This window comes from Saccostrea cucullata, unplaced genomic scaffold, assembly GCF_032062105.1.
Source record: "Saccostrea cucullata isolate Sc308-1 unplaced genomic scaffold, CSIRO_AGI_Scuc_v1 ctg3759, whole genome shotgun sequence".
In the NCBI taxonomy this organism is placed as follows: domain Eukaryota; kingdom Metazoa; phylum Mollusca; class Bivalvia; order Ostreida; family Ostreidae; genus Saccostrea; species Saccostrea cuccullata.
This window is the reverse complement of record NW_026932329.1, coordinates 12,636-27,304: the sequence shown is the minus strand read 5'-3', so window position 1 is coordinate 27,304 and position 14,669 is coordinate 12,636. Positions and strand designations below refer to the sequence as shown.

Here is a 14,669-nt window from a genome sequence, read left to right as displayed (position 1 = left end):
TCTGCAACTCGTATTTAAAATTTTCATATAATCGATTATTGCCATGGAAACCAGGTGAAAGTTAAAATTCTTTAATTTCGATTTTCTCAATAACTACTCAGGCAATCGTTTTGAAACTTTCAATGTTTATTCCTTGCAATGTGTCAAAGTGATTTCTACTTTCAAAATAATTGTAATGAGTCGCTCACGGTTGCCATAGAAACGAAACAGAAAAAAAGATTCAGATGCACACATGTGTTCTCCAAGGTCTAGGTCAAAGGGTCAATGTTCGTCGTATCCAATAAAAGTTCTTTTCACAAGGATTACATATTTGAAATACGAAAGCCCTAGTACTTACCGTTCAAACGTTATGGCTATTTACTATGTTCAAGACGACCCCCCCCCTTTTTTTTTAAGCACACAGCCAAGTAGAATACACAGATATAACATATACAACTTACAAGTAACTTTTTAAAATCTTCATTCATAAAATTCAGTTCCCGTCATGTGATATTTTGCCATCATTCATTCTCCTTCTGTTTTGTCTCTTGAATTTATAAATATTTTATTTTATCTATATGAAAAAAAGATAACGATTGTCAGCTGCATTTATTATCATTTCGCGTTTTCTTGTATATCTATCACTTGTATATTATTCATTTCATTAGATAGTGCAAGTATAAATTAAAAAATTGGTACGTCATTTCCATAGTTTTTATTCATTCATAAATTCTTTGATCCGCTCCTGATGGTTCGCAAAGCCTTGATCACCACTGTATACAAAACATTCATCTCGCCGAAAATGTTCATGATTCCGCTAAACTGAGAAAGTTCACACATGATTTATCATCTCATTACACACATCAGCTCTCTGCAATGCAGAAATGCTCGAATTGATGGTGGCATGTCAGATTCGTTTTTCGGTAGAACCTCTAAAATGAAAGTGAAAGAGGGAAATTTCAGAGTTCTCACTGGCGTTACAATACACAAAATAATTCGGCTGATCTTCTTCATAAATTACATTTCCCAAGCTTTTATCATAGGAAAGATACTGCCAATTAACAAGTATGAGGCTCAGTTCAGTACATCTGCCAGATTTCTTTTATGCAAGTCTGCAAATTGATGAACTTGTATTTTTCCTGCACTACTTTCTTAATGAGTGGGATGTACCGAATTAAGGTCTTCCGTTTGCAATGGAAAGGACTGATATAACTCAATGGTTGTTCAAACTTAGCTTATGGACTTTTGTTTTAGTGATGATAAAAATGAAAGTCTTGTCTAATACGGGGCGACATATGCTATTGCTTGCAATAGCAGACTTTCTAGTTATTATTATTATTCTTTTTTTCTGCACAAATTTTGTGCCGACGATTCCTCAGAGATTTTTCGATCGATTTGTTTCAAATTTTCAGGGTTGGTGCACAATTATCTGAAGTTAATTCCGGCCGAAGGATTTTTTTAAAATCACTTCCGGTCTAGAGTTATCGCCCTTTTCTTAAAATTCAGATGACCTCCGTGTCTGTGACAGAACTCAATAACGGCTCAAGCTAGAGCGCTGAAATTTTCAGTGATAATAGAGGACATGTTGCCATGTTGCACCTGGGTCAGGAAATTTTCCGGAAGTTTCTAGTATGGAAGCTCGGTAGGGGTCAAAATTTAGGACACGAATCATGACTGATTTTTTAAGACATTTTGCTTCATATCTTTTAAAGTATAATTATTTTGTTAAAACATACTGAACATCATTTGTGCAAAACATCGAGATCTTTCATATTATACCAAGAAAAAAGCGCTGACTCATCACATTAAGGGCAAAAAGGGGCCAAAAGTCTTTAATCGATAACTCTTTAACAATCAATATTTTGGTATATATTACTGAACAAAAAATGTTGAGTTTAACAATCTACAACCATATATTATGATATTCATATCATATGAAACATAATTAGGGGCCACAAGGGGCCAGAATGCTAAATCGTTGATGCTTTATATCTCGAAAGGGAGAAATATTTTGATAAGCACTATTGAACAAAATATGTTCAAAATAATGTTCTAAACAATATGCAACTTTTCATATTTTGCTAAACGTCCCCATTAAGGAGTTGAAGGGTTGGCCCCTAAAAAATTCTTTTGCTAATAGCTCAAAAACGAATAAGAATTTCTGAACAATTATTGAACACAAAATGTTCAAAATCTTAAGACCTTCAAGATGAGATCCCGAAATAGGGGCTGGGCACTCGAATTAGGGGCCAAGAGGGGCCAAAAGTCTTTTTTCAATAACTCATTAACAGTCAATATTTTGTTATACATTACTGAAGCAAAAATGTCTATCTAAACAATCTACAGCTATATATTATAATTTTTATGACGTATGGTACATAATTAGGGGCCACAAGGGGCCAGAATGCCAAATCTTTGACGCTTTATATCTCGAGAGTGAGAAATATTTTGATAAGTAATATTGAACAAAAGATGTTTAAAATCATGTTCTGAACAATATGCAACCTTTCATTTTTCGCTAAACGTCCCCATTAGGGAGTTGAAGGGTTGGCCCCTAAATATTTCTTTTGCAAATAACTCGAAAACGAAAAAGAATCTCTGAATAGTTGTTGAACAAAAAGTGCTCAAAATCCTAAGATCTTTAAGATGAAATCCAGAAAAAGGGGCTGGACACTCAAATTAGGGGCCAAGAGGGGCTAAAAGTCTTTTTTCGATAACTCTTTAACAGTCAAAATTTTGCTATATATTACTGAAGCAAAAATGTTTATCTCAACAATTTACAAATGTATATTATGATTTTTATGTCTTATATTACATAATAAGGGGCTACAAGGGGCCAGAATGCTAAATCGTTGATGCTTTATATCTCGAAAGTGAGAAATATTTTGACAAGTAATATTGAACAAAAGATGTTCAAAATCATGTTTTGAACAATATGCAACCTTTTATTTTTCGCTAAACGTCCCCATTAGGGAGTTGAAGGGTTGGCCCCTAAATATTTCTTTTGCAAATAACTCGAAAACGAAAAAGAATATCTGAATAGTTGTTGAACAAAAAGTGCTCAAAATCCTAAGAGCTTTAAGATGAAATCCAGAAAAGGGGTCTGGACACTCAAATTAGGGGCCAAGAGGGCCTAAAAGTCTTTTTTCGATAACTCTTTAACAGTCAATATTTTGCTATACATTACTAAAGCAAAAATGTTTATCTCAACAATTTACAACTGTATATTATGATTTTTATGTGTAATATTACATAATTAGGGCCACAAGGGGCCAGAAGGCAAAATCTTTGACGCTTTATATCTCGAGAGTGAGAAATATTTTGATAAGTAAAATTGAACAAAAGATGTTCAAGTCCATGTTTTGAACAATATGCAACCTTTCATTTTTCGCTAAACGTCCCTATTAGGGAGTTGAAAGGCTGGTCCCTTAATATTTCTTTTCCGAATAACTGGAAAACGAAAAAGAATCTCTGAATAGTTGTTGAACAAAAAGTGTTCATAATCCTTAGAGCTTTAAAATTTTATTAAGAAAAAAAGGGCTGATCCCTAATATTAGGGGCCGTGAGGGGCCAAAAGTCGATTTTAGAAGTCTTTATTGTTCAATGTCTTTTTACAGAATATGAAAAATCATTACTTTAAAATGAAAATCTCAATCAAAATCGGATCTCATCTCATCAAGATTCGAACGGAAGACCCACTCGTTGTTCACAACGAGATCGTATCTAGTTATTATTAAGGTCTTCCGTCTTCAGCGGAAGACCTTTCTGTTATTCTTAGGTTTCTTTTCCACAGTTTTTATTATTTTTTTTCTTACATATTTTGTGCACGCGAGTTCTCAAAAACGGCTTGATCGATTTTCATGAAACTTTCAGGACTGATAGAACATCAAAAAATCTAGATATATATTTTTTTGCTTTGATGACGTCACTTCCCGTTCGGAGATTTCTGCGATTTTGTCATTTTTAGAGGGTCACTTTGTCCGGCAATGTTCTCAAAAACCATTGAAGATAGAAGTGTGAAATTTTCAGGGATGCTAGAGCAATCTTTGGAGAAGTGCCTTTTGTATATCACAACTACCGGAAGTACGAAGCGCCGACGCTCGCTATGGCCCGAAAATAGTCCTATCAAGAATTTCAAAATTTTTAACACCTTTTCTACGATAACTTTTTACCTAGAAATATTTTGTTAAGACATGTAGAACAAAAGAAGTGTAGAATTACACGATCTTTCAAATGATACCTCAAAAAAAGGGCTGGCCCCTAAAATGAAGGACCTACAGGGGCCGAAAGTTTTTCCTTTATATCTCAAAAAGTATTGAGAATTTGTAATATATCAAAGAAGCAAAGATGTTCAAAATGTCAAGCTTAATCCAGTGGCGTCGTTAAAATATGTCCGGCGATGTCACTTCCGGTCAAACCGGAAGTAGTCAGAAAATGCATATTTTTGCCGTTCTTGACAAGTTTTGTATAACATCTGTCAATGGGAGCATAACATTCAATTTTCTATCCGTCGTCGTCACTTCCGGTCAAACCGGAAGTAGCAAAAAATGGCTTATTTTTGCATGAATTAACATGGATTTAGAGGATTTAAACCATTTGGGGGCATTATTACTCATTTTTGTAAAAAAATGAGTTGCTTCCGGTCAAACAGGACGGAAGACCTACTCGTTGCTTTGCAACGAGCTTTGCTCTAGTTATTATTATTATTGTTTTTTTTTCTTACCGATTTTGTGCACGCGATTTCTCGAAAACGGCTGGATAGAATTTCATGAAACTTTCAGGACTGATAGAACATCAAACAAAGCTGATATATAATTTTTTGTTTTGATGACGTCACTTCCGGTTTTGAGATTTCCGCGATTTAGTGATTTTCAGGGGGTCTCATTGTCCATCATTTTTTTCGAAAATGCCTTAAGCTAGAAACATAAGATTTTCAGCGATGATAGAACAAGGTGTGCTCTTTTGTCACACACCATTCTTCTTTTCCGGAAGCGCCGCATGTCGGCGCTCGCTATGGCTCGAAAAAAGTTCTACCATGGACTCGGAAATTTTTGACACCTTTTCTGCAATATCTTTTTACATGTTAACAATTTGTAAAGACATATAGAACAAAAGTTGTAGAGAATGTCACAATCTTTCGAAATATATCAACGATAAGGGGCTGGGCCCTATAATAAAGGGCCAAAAGGGGCCAACAGTTTTTCCTTGATATCTCAAAAAGTATTGAGAATTTGTAATACGTCAAAGAAGCAAAGTTGTTCAAAATTTTAAGTTTTATCTAAAGGAGTCGTCAAAATACGTCCGACGACGTCACTTCCGGTCAAACCGGAAGTAGTAAAAAATTGCATATTTTTGCTGTTCTTGACAGGTTTATGGGCAACATATGTTACTGGAAGCTTAAATCTTAACTTTCCGTCCGTCGACGTCACTTCCGGTCAAACCGGAAGTAGTTAAAAATTGCATATTTTTGCCGTTCTTGACAGGTTTTTGGGTTACATATGTCACTGGAAGCTTAAATCTTAATTTTCTGTCCGTCAACGTCACTTCCGGTCAAACCGGAAGTAGCCAAAAATGGCTTAATATTGCAATAATTAATATAGATTTGGAGGATTAAACCATTTTTAGACTTCATTACTCATTTTTTTTTTTTTTGAAAAATGAAAGCTGCAGATGTACTTCCGGTCAAACAGGACGGAAGACCTACTCGTTGCTTTGCAACGAGCTCGGCTCTAGTTATTATTCTTTTTTTTCTTACCGATTTTGTGCACGCGATTTCTCCGAAACGGCTCGATGGATTTCCATGAAACTTTCAGGACTTATGTAACATTACTTGAACCTTATGCATTTTTTCCGATTTGATGACGTCACTTCCGGTTTGGAGATATTATCGATTTTATGATTTTTGAAGGGTCAGATTGTCCTCGAACGTTCTAAAAAATGGCTATAGATAGAAACGTGAAAATTTCTGGTATGATAGTCCAAAGTCTATAGATATGTAAAATTTATTTCATTTTTATCTGAAGTGCCGCACGTCGGCGCTCGGTATGGCGCAAAAATAGTCCTATCGCGAATTTCAAAAATTTTACCACCTTTTCTACGATATCTTTTTACCTGGAAATATTTTGTTAAATCATGTAGAACAAAAGAAGTGTAGAATTCCAAGATCTTTCAAATCATACCTCGAAAAAAGGGCTGGTCCCTAAAATTAAGGGACTAGAGGGGCCGAAAGTTTTTTTCTTTATATCTCAAAACGTATTGAGAATTTGTAATACGTCAAAGAAGCAAAGTTGTTCAAAATGTTAAGCTCAATCTAACGGAGCCATCACAAAAACGTTCGTTGTCGTCACTTCCGGCCAAACCGGAAGTAGTCGAAAAACGCGTATTTTTGCCGTTCTTTACCCGTTTTTGGGTAACATATCTCTCTGTGAGCATAAAAATTAATTTTCCGTCCGTCGTCGTCACTTCCGGTCAAACCGGAAGTAGCAAAAAATGGCTTATTTTAGCATTAATAAACATAAATTAAGGTGATTTATACATTTTTGGGCGTTTTTATTTATTTTTGTAAAAATGAAAGTCACTTCCGGTTTCTTCCGGTCAAACAGGACGGAAGACCTACTCGTTGCTTTGCAACGAGCTTTGCTCTAGTGTTTCCTATTATTATTATTTTTCCCTTTTCATAGTACACGTGATTTCTCCGAAACTACTGAACCGATTTCGAAGATTTTTTCAGGAATGATGCATTGTTGTAATATCTCCAGACCTTTTTTTCATTTTTTTTGAAAACCACTTCCGGTCGCATTTTTTGTCCGATTTTCTTTTTTTAAGTTGTCATTTTGTCCAAGCATCTTCTTGTAAACCACTCAAGATTGAATCATGATATTTTCAGGGATTATAAAACATCTTATTGAGTTATGCATGACGTCTTTTAATTTCGCATCCGTCACTTCCGGCCGACACAGGAAGGGATGTTTAATTTTCAGATTTTTTGAAAAATTTAACGGGATTGATTAAAGGCAAATAGAACATATATTTTTATTCACAATCCTCAACAAAAAGCATCCATCAGAAGTACTTCCGGTAAAAACCGGAAGTAGTCGAAAATTCAAAGTTTTTCCTTTGAATCAAAATAAATCAAATAAAACGATTGAATTTGAGTTTTTCAATTTTTTTCTGACTTGCTGACTGTGATGTCAGCCGGAAATAATGCCGGTATTGTCAAAAGTCGTCAAATGACGTCACTTCCGGTCAAAACGCGTAATTACTTTTGCACCGAGAATAGTTTGGCAAGAAATATACAACAAAAGTTGTGCGTAATTATGAGAGCTTTCATATAAGATTAAGGAAAAGGGGCTGGCCCCTATAATTAGGCCAGGGGTAAATAGATCATAAACGTTTTTTTTTTCTGAGAGCTAAAAATATAATTTTTTAATGGTAACAGTTATACTATGAAAAATTTTATCTGAAATCATTTCGAATTGATGAAAAACCCTGTCATTTGGTATAAAGATAAACAAACTCCAAACTATATTTGTTTTTTATAAAACAAATATGTGGGAAACCTTACATGGACAAGTTGTCTAGCTACTGTAGCCAGCCAAGCCTTTACTGTGCCACTAACGCACAGTTTTAGCATGGACCTATAACACGTTATACTAACATAGGTCCCTGGTTTTAGTTGATGCATCAGTAAGATATAGTGTTGATTCGGTGTTTCTCTGTTTTCTTTTTATGCAAGTAATTTAAAATGTGATGTATGTACACAACAAAAGGTGAAATCAAAATGGGTTTTTTCTGCATTTGTATAGGTGTAAACAACGCGCGGCATTGTGGGAAACGGGAAGGTACTAAAGACTTGATATGCTAAAATCCTGATTTGACCTGATTAAAAATTGTCAGTAATATTCCAAACAATTGAATTCTTGTATAACATAATGCATCATAGTCAAAGGTCTTTAAAATAAGACATTTTAAGTACTCAATATTATCATTTAATTTAAAATAAAAACATCGGGTAATTTCAGGTCTTTAGTACATCCGGGTTTCAGTGTGTCCCATCGAAATCGGCAAATCACATGTTGATCATGTTTACAAAGTAAAGTTGAGGATTTTCTCACCATACAAGCCGTATGTAAACATGCACGGACATTTTATCTGCAGCTCCAAGTACTTTATCAATCCTCTGGAGCATTATTCTAAGCAAAATTATCCGATTTATATATTCTTGTGTGAATTGTTTACGAGGAAATTCCGACTGTCACAGTAATAAACAAGGATGAACACTCTTGACTCTGTTTCGGATTCCCCAGTGATAATTACTTACTTACTTATGGTTACTTATGGTATTTTTCCAACACAGGTCCTGTCAAGGTCCTCTTCGTCGGACTCCAAACTTGCTTTGTAACTACTTGGGTGACTACCGGTGTAATCGGTTTTAAACAGGTTGGGCACACACCCCCAAATGGTCATTAAATCCCCGAATTTATTATACCAAATGGGAGAGAAAAATCGTTTTGTTCAGTTCTCTGGGATTACGTGAAATGGCGCATAATTTCAACTCACGGGGAATAAAATATAGATATTTTTCTAAACTTTGAACGAAAAAAATCAGAATTTCAACGCGGACTTTTTTGCGCAGTGTCGTTCAAATATTTGACAAAATCGTCACCTATGTAAACAAGAGTAACTTTTCTGTGTTTTAACTTAAAAAGAAAAATTCCCTCCATCTCGCGCGTAGTTGAGCCTATCAATCGTGTTTATCACTTCATATTTCTGTCATCCGGGTAACCGATCAATTATCTTAACCAATTAAAAATGACGATCTTTTCCGAACTTGGGTCGAAAGACTGATTTAACTACGGAGGCCCATTAGTGTAAATTTTCAAAAAGTAAAATACGATGAAGGGTAAGAATTCTCTTTTATATCGTTTATTTTGTATGTTATGGGTTTATTTTTTACAAAAATAGGACATGCCGTGAATTTATGATAAAATAATCGCTGAAAAACTATAATCTTGGAATAAAAATAAGAATAATTGCAAATGTCACTTAGTAAATTTTTTATTCAAAAATTTTTAATAAATATAGTAGATACATCATAGATATGCATATTAAACCTCAAAGGGTCGCACAGAAATCGTAATCATTAAAACAAAATAAAGAATAAATGTTACATTCAAATGTAGAAAAAAATGAATATTATAGCAATAAGTGCCCACCATACGAATACAATACGAGGAGCTCGTTTTTAACGGGATTTTATAGAGATTTATACAGACGCAGTTTGAAAGATCATTTGAAAAGTTACTTCTCTAGACTAACACCTCTTGTTTAAATATATTTTTTACCAAACTGTATTGATTGAGCAAATAGTTCGGCCGTCATGGACAACTGTGGGCTTCGTTTTTACGAAGTTTCAAAGAAATTCCACATGGAAAATTATCTAAATTGTATTAAATGCCCGAGGAATATGTTCATTAAAATTCCCCAATGCCAAAGTAAATGCGCTTTTGCTTTATTTTAATAAAAATTGGATTTGAATAAAAATGACCACCATTTGGTAGGTAATAAAGACACCGATATGGGCGGTTGATCACCAAACGGGGGTTTAATGACCATTTGGGGGTGTGTGCCCAACCTGTTAAAGTCTACTTTGTAGTTATAGAGCACATCCTGGTCCTTTCAGAAGTTGTCTTAATTGTATCGAATGATTAAAGAGCCGACGGTTACATTTTAATTTATGATTGGCGTGGACCATGGGAATAAATTCGAAGGTAAGATTTTTGTTTACCTAAAATTTACATTATATTACTATGGCAGCTTAGAGCATTTATTTTTAGAAATACACAGACACAGCGATATATTAACTGTTTTACAGTTCAGACGCTCTCGATTAGCCTTTTAAAATCCCCACAGCTTTAAATTTTATTTAAATATGTGTGAGCATGTAATTTCAACAAGACTTGCTTTCAACATGTTCAAAACAAAATGTTTTTCAACTAATAATATGTTGACGGGTGTGATGTTAGGGTACGATAAGCATGGTAAGGGCAGATACTTATTCACTTTTAATTTAGATCAGGTTTGTCAAACTGCACTAGACATTTGGTGCATCGATGCATGTTCACATGGACTGAGTTCATTTCAAATTATTTTAATTCGAATTAATTTACTGCGCATTAAATTACTTTGCATTAGCTTCTTGTGAACACTAACATGACTAAGGTAAGCTAATTCCAATTAAATTTTGAGGCATGTGAAATGGCAAAATTAAGTCAAATGCTACATGTTGGTGGTCAGCTTTAAGTACTTGTGCTATTTTTGAGTGAAAAACTAAGGAAAATATAGTGTTAATCACTAAAATGTGAAAACAGACACTGTGACATTATGTCAAATACATCTGTTTATGCCTAAGGTGACATGATTTGTAAATGATGTCATAAAAGCCTAACTGAAGCCTGCATGACTGTCAAAGTAAAATTTTTATTCGATTTGGTTACTTTGCATTATAATTAGCTGTCATGTGAACACAGTTTGATTCGCATTAGTTTGATTTGCATTTAATTTAGTTTACTTCGCAATAATTTACTGCGAATTAAACTCTCCGTCTGAACAGGGCACTAGACTCTAAAGTCACATGACGTCGTAGTGTAAGTTTGGCCTACAATACCACTTTAAAGCTTGAATGTAGCTCAAAGAAGCAAAGCACTGTGGGTCCAAAGTTACTGCAGAAAAAAATTTAGTATAATTTATTGACAAAAAAATTGCACACAATATAATATTGCTCAGTTAATTAAATCAATATTTTATTATGTCATATGTATGTTTCTTAGTTAAATTGCAAAAGAAATTTGTAAAAAAAAAAAAATGTAATAGTAGAGTTTGCTTTTTTTGTGATAAGGCTGCAGAAATGGTTTGTTTGTTAATTAGTCTATTGAAAATTTTTCAGTCATTTTATGATGCCACCACTTGGGATAGTAAGCTGCAAATATAGACTTGTACTCAGCACTTATTGCCTTTGAGAAGTAAGGGATCCTTTTCGTGCCAACACCCACACCTACTGTGACACAGAATCTCGGTTTATACAGTCTCTTTGGAGTAACCTGTCTCTAGCATTTAGCAGTAAGTATCAGCTTCTTATTGATACTTTGATTGATAATGTTATCATGAGAATCTCACTCATTCACTCATTTAATATATACTGGTGAATAGCTTCAATATGCATATGGACCTTTACTTGGAACTCAGGGTCATTATCCTAACATCTACTGTGAGGTTTTTAGGGTCTAATTCACTACAAATGTTGGGTGCATGGTTAGGGAACATAACTGCGTACATGTTTTTGTCTTAGGTTTGATGCAGTGAATTAAAATCAAGCCCAGCTTCATGATTATACATAGCGATTGCCCTACCACTAGGCTACCATAACAGACAATGATGTATTTGGGTTATATAGTAAAAAACGCTTAGGCAAACACTTATAATGAAAAGAAGCTTATCGAAAATTGAATTTTATTCCCAGTCTTTTTAAAATATATATGGAAAACTAAATGGTGTCCTGATAAGGCAATTTGTTAAAGTGTGTGTTAGGAACAATGTGCTAACACAGTGTTCTCAACACTGTTAGGCTAAGGCAACTTAGAACAACATGCAGTTGTGCTGATGCTCAACATGCTGCCATGCTAAGGCCATTCCAAGTTTTTTCTATGTTTAGCGTCCGTGTGCGCCTTGGTTTTTGACACCCCATGTTAGAAAAAACACACAACATCAGGAGTCCTGAAATTGATTAATTTAGGCAAAATTGTTGAATTTGTCAATTTCTCCAAATAATTCTGTACAGTAAGTTATATTTGGTGTATTGTAAGCATTTATTCCATTGTTTTTGCTGAAGAATAGACATTTCTTCTATTAAAGTAGTTTAGTTAGATCAAATCATTGAAAATCATTTTAATCCTGTGTTTTATGTTTTGGCTTCTGTGTTGTTGTTTTTTTTGCGAATAGATTGGTAGGTTTTTGAAAGATGGGTGGACGCTAAACAGAGAAAAAACTTGGAATGGCCTAATACAACTTTACACAATCTATTAGGACAAAATAAAAAATACTCCTATTTCCTGTCACCCGACCTACCCTACATTTTACCCTCCGACCCTAAAAGTTTTTATTACATTTTCATTTTTTGGATAACTATTTTTCTAAAATACTGAAGTTGACCAATGATATTTACTCTGTAAATTACAGAATTAATACATCACAAGTGTACAGGTTACCTTTACTTTATAAATCTTGATTAACAAACTTGCTTTGAAACTGTTAACATATCATTTTCTTGTTATTACAGTTATTACATGCTATATGTTCTGCATTCATTAGATTTTGAAAATAAAATTTTTTCTCAAAATAAAATATTTTCCCTACCTACCAACCCTAATTTTTTTGGTCAGGGGACAGGAAACAAGAGTATATTTTATTTTGGCCTTATGTGTAAGCTTGACGGCGTAGTGTAAACAGCCTGCTGAAACTTTGTTACAAACGCACTAAGTACATTGTCACCGTGTTGTCATAAGCACACTAGCCCATTCTCATAAGCATGATAGCACATTTTTACTTCACGCTAGCATGTAAGTGTCTTAAACAATTAGCATGCTGTCATAAACTTAGTAGCATGGTGTTTTAAATGAGCTAGAGCAGCATTGTTACTTTGCGCTAGCTCATTGTTTCTTATGCGATGCTGTTTTGTCACTTCATTAGTGCATTGTTCCTAATGTGCTGTAACACCTTTATGAATGGCCTTATCCTGACACATAAAAAATCATAACCAGATACCATCTTTCTGACTGATTAGTCGGTTAACAACTGTTAACCATTACCATTCCTAATAAATTTTGACATGAACAAGTTATGTACATACCCTTTATTTGAAATCATGAAAAACTAATATGTTATTTATTACATCCTCAAATGACTGCCTGTAAACCTAAATTTATAAATGATTATAGAGTAGTTTTACAAATAATACACATGCAGAAACATGACAGTATACATTTATTGACTGAGTTCGAGGGCAACATGCGTTTTGTCGGACACAATAACCAACTTGTTTGCCTAAGGCTGTTAGGCCGAAGGCAGACAGTTTGGTTCGAGGGTCCGACAAAACGAATTTGTCGAGAACTCTGTCAATAAATGTTTTGTTATACCTTTCATTTTATTATATATTTTTTGACATACATGTATTTTGCACTATATTCCGTAATGTAATATTAGATCTGTCATTGTTTAAAACCAAAGAATGAAAATGAGATTAACCTCCGCCCATTCTGTGACGTAAGCAGTCCAACATCTCTCCGAGCGGTCCAACATCGATTTTTTTATGCCCGCTCAGCAAAACATTAAAAATGTTAGACTTTTTTCTGTATAGATTTGTATAGGAACAATTTTTTAAAGGTATAACAATATCTTATAACTAAGTTTGATGGTTTATCTTATCTGATAAGTTGTACTTTTAAAAAAATCAATTTCTTTTGATAGGTGTGACTGTCATCTGAGTACTGAAATTTGATGCCAAGCATGATCATGATTTGCCAGAAGAGCCTCTTTTGGGAGATGACAAAGAAAAAACAGCAGACTGAAATTGAAACAATCAACTGAATCAAGTCTCAGTTTAAGAAGATGATTTTAAATATATCATATTTAAATTTTGATTTGAGAAACAGACATAAATCCAAAAATATGATTATATCAATTGCTTTCAGTTTTTCAAGATAAATAGATTTTGTTGCAAAATCTAATATGTTTAATTTGGAATAAATGTTCTTTTAAATATTTGTCAGATCTTGCATGTTTACATCTGTATTGAGGTCTTCCGCTTCCAAGGGAAGACATACCAATTCTAATGGTAAAGATGATAGAGGTCTGTCTTCAGTGGCAATATATAAGATCTAATATGTGTATTTTTACAGTATAATTGAAGGAACATTGCTATCTTGGCATAAACAACTAAAGCATTAACAAATGTGCATGATTCAGAACAAAGGACATGTTATTTCAAACACAAGATCAAAGAGATGTCCAGTCACATTTCAAAGTCAACAAAGCACAAAACCTGTTTACAGTTTAGCTCATATGAGCTAAAGCTGTAGTAAAATTTTGAAAATTCACCCATTATCATCTTTATCTTAAATTCTTCAGAATTTCATTTCCTTCTCAGAACAACTGGACAAAGTTAAGTTAAACTTGGCACAGAGCATTCTTTAGTGTAGATTTCTGTGATTTAGTGATTTTCATAGGGTCACATTGACCAGCATTTTTCTCAAAATTGCTTTTAGACAGAAACATAATATTTTCAGTGATGATAGAGCTACATGTGCTGATGTGACACATACCTCTCTCTTTCTCCGGAAGTGCAGCATGTCGGCGCTCGCTATGGCTTGTAAAAAATCCCATCGGGGATTTAGAAAATGTTCACACCTTTTCTGCAATATCTTTTTACATGTTAATATTTTGTAAAGACATTAAGAACAAAAGTTGTGAAGAATATCACGATCTTTCAAAGGATATCAACAATAAAGGGCTTGCCCCTATAATTAAGGACTTAGAGGGACCAAAATTTTTTTCTTAATATCTGAAAAAAAAATTTGAATTTGTAATACGTCAAAGAAGCAAAGTTGTTCAAAATGTAAAGCTTAATCTATTGAATT

At 34.0% G+C, this 14,669-nt stretch overlaps 1 long non-coding RNA gene across 2 annotated transcripts; it reads left to right on the top strand.

Moving 5' to 3' along the window:
- Positions 1-9,897: 9,897 nt before the first annotated feature.
- LOC134234903 (uncharacterized) lies at positions 9,898-13,796 on the top strand. Of its 2 annotated transcripts, XR_009985278.1 has the most exons (3): positions 9,898-10,019; positions 10,925-11,097; positions 13,501-13,796. It is a non-coding gene; the product is annotated as an uncharacterized LOC134234903 (long non-coding RNA). The 2 variants fall into 2 exon arrangements; XR_009985277.1 differs by lacking the exon at positions 9,898-10,019 and having other exon boundaries at positions 10,186-11,097.
- The last annotated feature ends 873 nt before the right edge of the window (positions 13,797-14,669 follow it).